Source organism: Urocampus carinirostris, chromosome 3 (genome assembly GCF_059441175.1).
Source record: "Urocampus carinirostris isolate Australia breed hairy pipefish chromosome 3, RoL_Ucar_1.0, whole genome shotgun sequence".
In the NCBI taxonomy this organism is placed as follows: Eukaryota; Metazoa; Chordata; class Actinopteri; order Syngnathiformes; family Syngnathidae; genus Urocampus; species Urocampus carinirostris.
The window spans coordinates 40,324,746-40,330,701 of record NC_142351.1 but is presented as its reverse complement, the minus strand read 5'-3'; the positions used below and the strand labels follow the sequence as shown (position 1 = coordinate 40,330,701).

Genomic DNA, 5,956 nt, shown 5'->3' with positions numbered 1-5,956 from the left:
AGTGACCTCACGTTAAACCACGCCAAACCCGAAGCAAGCACAAAATGTTTTAAATGTTTACAACCGGGTCACTGCATTTTTTAGTACAAATTACTCATCAAAATAAAAGCTCTGTTATGGAAAAATAGGTTTGTGTTTACTAACACATTCAAATTTTTTGCATCTGGATCATTTTCACTTGGTAATTGTGTAAGTAGGTCACATGCTGAGTAAGTGTACGGTATATGATGTATTTGATGTCTTTTCTTAAACTTTGTTACAACAGGGAATAGAAAATCATATTTTGCTAATTAGAATATATTTTTTAATTTGATAAATTAGGTATATGATCAAATATTTACTATGACATGTTTCTTATCAAATTTCATTATTTTATTTAAATGTTGAATGATCATTTTGTTCTATTATTTCTAACTCGCTTTTAACGGGGTTACAATTGCTTTAAGGACAACCCACTGCCCGTCTGGCCTCGTGGGCCACAATAACTAAAAAACTTGCAAGCCTGCAACACGTGGGCTTTACAAAATGTACACAATTGAAGTTCTACCACAAGCTTTTGGTGTTTCCCTCGCTGTGGTGGGCAGGTAGAATATCAGTTGGGCGCGGGGACATTAATGGAGGACTTGGCAGCTCCACCATACGCTCATTATCGAATGGCGGGGAAGCCTATCATTCGGAATAGCCTCATTAGTTATTGCCGCGAATCAGCCGTGGCTTCATTAGAGCGACAGACGGTCGAGTCGCTGGGCCTCGACACACCCTCGTGGCACGTCTCGGATCACACGCTGGTAAAAATAAAATTCGCCGACACGTGTCAAGCGTTGAATGCAGTGCATTCAGCCATAGCCACGTGTGTGCTATGGGTAGGTGGGTCCATCCAAATATTGATATTATTGATGCAGATACTTTGAAAGCCTATGCTTTATAGAACTGAGCCCTGACTAACTTTTCTTTGTGCAATACACACATTTTTGCACAGCAGCTAGATTACTCTATGTATGAGACTAATTTTTTTGAATTTACACAGTCAGCGCTAATCAGGGCTAATTACTCCAACGAGACAGCCCCGGTTGAAGTGACCAACGATCTTCTCCTGGCAATGGACTCCAACGCTTAATCGATGTAGCTGCTGCTGGATCTCAGTGCCACCTTGGTCACTGTGGACTTCAATATCTAACTAGATCGGCTGGATTGATCTCTCAGGAACTGCCATGTCATGGTTCAGTTCCTACCTCTCAATGAGCAATGAGCTGCAACCAAAAGTGTAAATATGTTGCTGTTCCTGAACAAAAACCTGTAAATCCGTTGTCACCATGGTAACAGAGATGAGAGACAATTGACGATTTGCATTAACGGTTCAAGGTTCCCGGAACCCCTAACCACTTGAGCCATAGGGGTACCACTTTCTGTGGTGTGTCTTGGGTAAATAAAGTCAATCTGCAGGCCGTTTTAAAGGTAGGGATTCGCCCTCCCACATGGAACAGATAGCACTGGTTACAAGTGGGTTTTTTTTAAGGGTTATTGTTCTATCTTCGTTATTCATTATCCAATATCCGTTATCGGTCAGTTCATTATACGCTACAAAGCCTAGGAGCCGGGACACTTACTCTCAACCAAAAGGCTAAGCTAAGGTCCTAGCCCTAAAGCCTTGTTGCGATCATTGCGAATGCACCGTTCCCGGAGGTACTGCAATACCGGGCCGATGCGTGGAGTGGACAGAGCAAGCTCTTATTCCATCTCCGGAATGCAAAAATCAAAAGGCCAAGCTAAGGACCTAGAAGGCCAAGCTAAGGACCTAGCATCAAAGCCTTAGGCCAAGCTAAGGACCTAGCATCAAAGCCTAGGCCAAAAGGCCAAGCTAAGGACCTAGCATCGAAGCCTTGCTACAAGGCCAAGCTAAGGACTTAGCATCAAAGCCTTGATGCAACAGATTTCAAACCCATATTTGATCCTGGAGCCTCTTCATTTGACTAAGATACAGCTCCTTTATCATCTGGTCATTCCGCTTTTCAAAGATGAGCCGAACCTTAACACTGACGGTCAGATTAGTACCAAAATTCCCAATATCGCCCAGTGTGAGCCAGTCAGCTAAACACCTTCCATACTGTCATAACCAAAGCCTGGGGAATAGGTCCTATTCTAGAAAATAGTTTACAAGTCCTCAGTTCTTTAAATTTTCACAATTTGCGAGTTGTCAATTTGTATTTGTCCTGTGCCGGGGGCTTGCTGAGAGAGGATAACGAGGGCTGTGGCGCTTATCAAACATTGAAAGGCGTGTCGCTGTTGTGTTCTTTTATTCATTAAATGTGATAGAGTGCCTGGTTTTGACACACAAAATCAGCTCCTTCTTTTCAATGTTTAAAAAATGTACTTTTTATCATTATCTTTTATGCCAAGTCACTAGCAAGCGCTGTTGAGTTGTTTCAGTGATGATGTGGTGAACTAACCACCTGTTTTGTAACCATTGCGCAAAGAGACCTTCTTTAGTGTGCAGCAGGTAATTGGACAACTTTATCGTCGCAAAAAAGCACGCATTCGGGGAATATCTTTACTTTCTTCGAACCGAGTAACTAACATTTATCCTTATCAGTAGTTGGCTGTGGATTAACATATTTTTCTTGCTCACGAGGTGGTGCAGGGATATATATATTTAATAACTTATTTACTGTACATTCTGAATTGAATAACTTGTATTACCTCTTTTGCCATTGTGTCCACAAATGATAAAAACAACTCCATACTGTCAATTTAGACGGTATATTAATTGAAAACATTTTACAAAGGAATACATGAATGAAACTGGTGCTTGGAATTAGTTTTCAAATATTTTTGACGCTCTGTTTTGAAATTTTTTAATTAAGAAAATACGCTTTGTTTCAAAAAACAGTGGTGATAATTTAATTCTGTTTTTTGTTGTTGTTGTATTTTTTATTGAATTAGATTGCAAATGATGACAGTTTATTGTTTTGACTAGTATACCTCACTGTTGGTCGTTATTTTGAATGTTATTCACTGTTGACATTGTTGTCACTATCAACCAATGATATTGCTGTTCTTTTTTTTTTTTTTACACCTTTTATGGTAGATTTGCTTTTATGTAAAATATGAGATTTAATTTAACATATTTTGTACAGTACTCTTCTGTTCCCCTTAGGGGTTCAAAATTCATTGATTGCTCCTTGTTTTGAGTGTCTATTAAACTATAAACGTATCAATAATGCTTAAAATGAGCAAAATCAATCCGCCATTCCAATTTTTTTTGTAAAATAAGATCATCACAATTATATACAAGGTTTTTACTTTATTTGATTTTTTTGATTATTTTTTTACATTTCAATCTAAAACAGCTTTATGAAAGAAAATATATTTCAAAATATATTTCTTTGTACTACCCCATGACAAGATAACCAGTGGACAAAAAAAAAGTAGTAATCTCTTGCCACCTACTGTTATGGATGATTGTTACATTTACCTGGCTGATCACTGGAAGAAAGAACAAGAACAATTGCATGTTATTTTTTATTTTTATTTTTTTTTTGCAAAATTAAAAACGGCAAATTTCTGGCGGCACACTGGTTGAAAAAGACCATACAAAACAATATCAATGCCAAAGACCGTAATTTGGTTGCAGACGTCCAGCAGTCACACGATGAGCTGCAACATATTAAAACTACCAGACCGAGAAGCTCGCAGCAAGTTTGAACTATGCATACAAATGTTCATCACCCACGGAGCTTTCATACAACAATCAGAGTATATATTTAAACTATTTGATGAATGGCCGGATAGGAATATTGTAAATTCATCATGCACTTGCTGCAAAGATAAACCCTAAAGTTTAAAGAAGTGTCGTCTTTCATTCGTTTACCCTTATCACCCGAGAAGATATGACCCACTCAAAACCTGGCCGAAAGAGAACAATTTAGGAATCAATGACAAGTGTTTGACTTTGCTTGCTGTAATCTTCTCCTACGCCTGCTCTGGCATTCAGTAATGCACTTTTTTACACCCTTCCCCTCAAGCTCTGTATCTGAATTCCTTTCAATACAAAGAAGGTGCGGATCGGCTAAACCGGATTGTGTTCAGGGGTTTCAAGCAGAACCCACTCTTCTCGAGTTGAAAATGTCTACTGTCACTCATTGTGTTTTTATTCCCGAAATTAGGTGATAGACCTGACATCGACTCAAGTGTCGGTTCTGTTATTTTTGGCTTTAGGACCAGTGTTGGGACTCAAGTGTTATTGAGAACATTTATAGATCAACTGATCGTTACAACATAGTACACAACACTCCATGAAGTAATTGCATTGTGCTCTAATCACTAACTATTTCACTTTCACAATGTAACATACAACCCTCAATCCGCCAACAACATGGACATGTTAATATTTACCTCAAAAGTACCACTAAACAGTAAACAAGACAAAAATAAGTCACATCATATCAAACAATGACCTGCTATTTTAAAAATATCCACTGGCTGTCGCAATGGCAGGCTTCCCTCCCAAAGGAAACCACCCTCTGCAGCTGTATTTTGGGTCTTCGGTTGAATAACCAGAGAGCATTTGGCAAAACACATAATAATCACCATTTTCCTCAGAAAGGGGTGGCCAGGGTAGGCGATTCCATCCTTGGGTTATTTTACAGAAAATATGCCCTAAAAAGGACTAATCCAACCATTGCGAATAAAATACTCTCAATCGGATTAAAACCTAAACGGATTATTGTGTACTTCTATATTATCCGGATATTGGAAAAGAATACGAACTGCATATAAACATACCTATTGTCTCCCTATCTTGTCCTATTTATGACCATTCGACTTAGGAAAAACGGTAGATTCGAACATTTTTTTGGGGATGTCGAAAAATGTGCGGACAATACTGTAATTTCGATTTTGTATTGTGTGCACCTTTTTCCGAGTACAGGACATTACTGTAGTGCTTCTTTCCGCCTCTACCAGCCTGTGGTGCTGTGAGAGGTCACCCAGCATCCACCCTGAAGAAGAAATCTAATTCCCACTTCGTGTGTAAACATTCTATACTGTATTTCCAACGCTCTAAGAACTTTGACATTTTTATTGTTTAACATCATGTGCATCCGTTCAATATGTTTGGTATAAAGTGCAAAGAAGTTTGAAATCAAAGTGGAATAAGAAAGCTTGATGCGGTTGAGAAAAATCGTTGGATTGCTTTTTTTCGGCCACTCTCTGACACGGAGGGAGGACCTCTTGAAGCTCATCTTCCAAAAGTAAGTTACTTATTTATCTTTTTTCAGCATATTTTTTCATGAAATGTTTATTCTTTTAGTATAAAACAATACAGGTTACTTGTACGAGCCTTAAACATACTTGTATAAACCTTATACATACAAGATATAGCACTGAAGCAACTTACGCACAGATTCAACTTTCAATGATCGTCCGGAGCCGGTATTAAATGATTACTGGTTACAATTTCTAGCTTCTTCAACATGACAAACAATATAATATCCTATGTTCTATCAGATAAAACTATCATTAATAATGTTAACAATCTTGTTTTCTGCTTATATGTGACCTGTGCTAATCAGTGTCATGGAGGAAAATGGCCTACTGGAATGCAATTAAGGTATGAAAAGATGGCATTTATACTTGCCAGGTTTTTAATTTCTTTGCTAAGTCCCTGTAAAGTTTGCTACCTAGCCATTTAGCAAATTTTGCTGGGTTGCTATATAGCAAAGTTTGCTAGGTAGCCCTTTAGTGATGTTTGCTAGCTCCGGGTATCTTCATTCCATCTATTCTATTCCCAATATCTGTTGAGGTTGGATTAAACCCGGAGAGGAAAATGTTCTCACGTCTTTAGACATTATTTCTGCTGGTGCGTTATATTCGTAATTACACACTCTTAATTACGCCTGCCAAAAAGGGCAGTAGCGAGTCAAAAAGGAGTAACCTTCACCCAACTCCATGTTTGAAT

At 38.4% G+C, this 5,956-nt stretch overlaps 1 pseudogene; it reads right to left on the bottom strand.

The window, feature by feature from the left end:
- Positions 1–1,661: 1,661 nt before the first annotated feature.
- Positions 1,662–1,866, bottom strand: LOC148369694 (U2 spliceosomal RNA; annotated as a pseudogene).
- Positions 1,867–5,956: the final 4,090 nt, after the last annotated feature.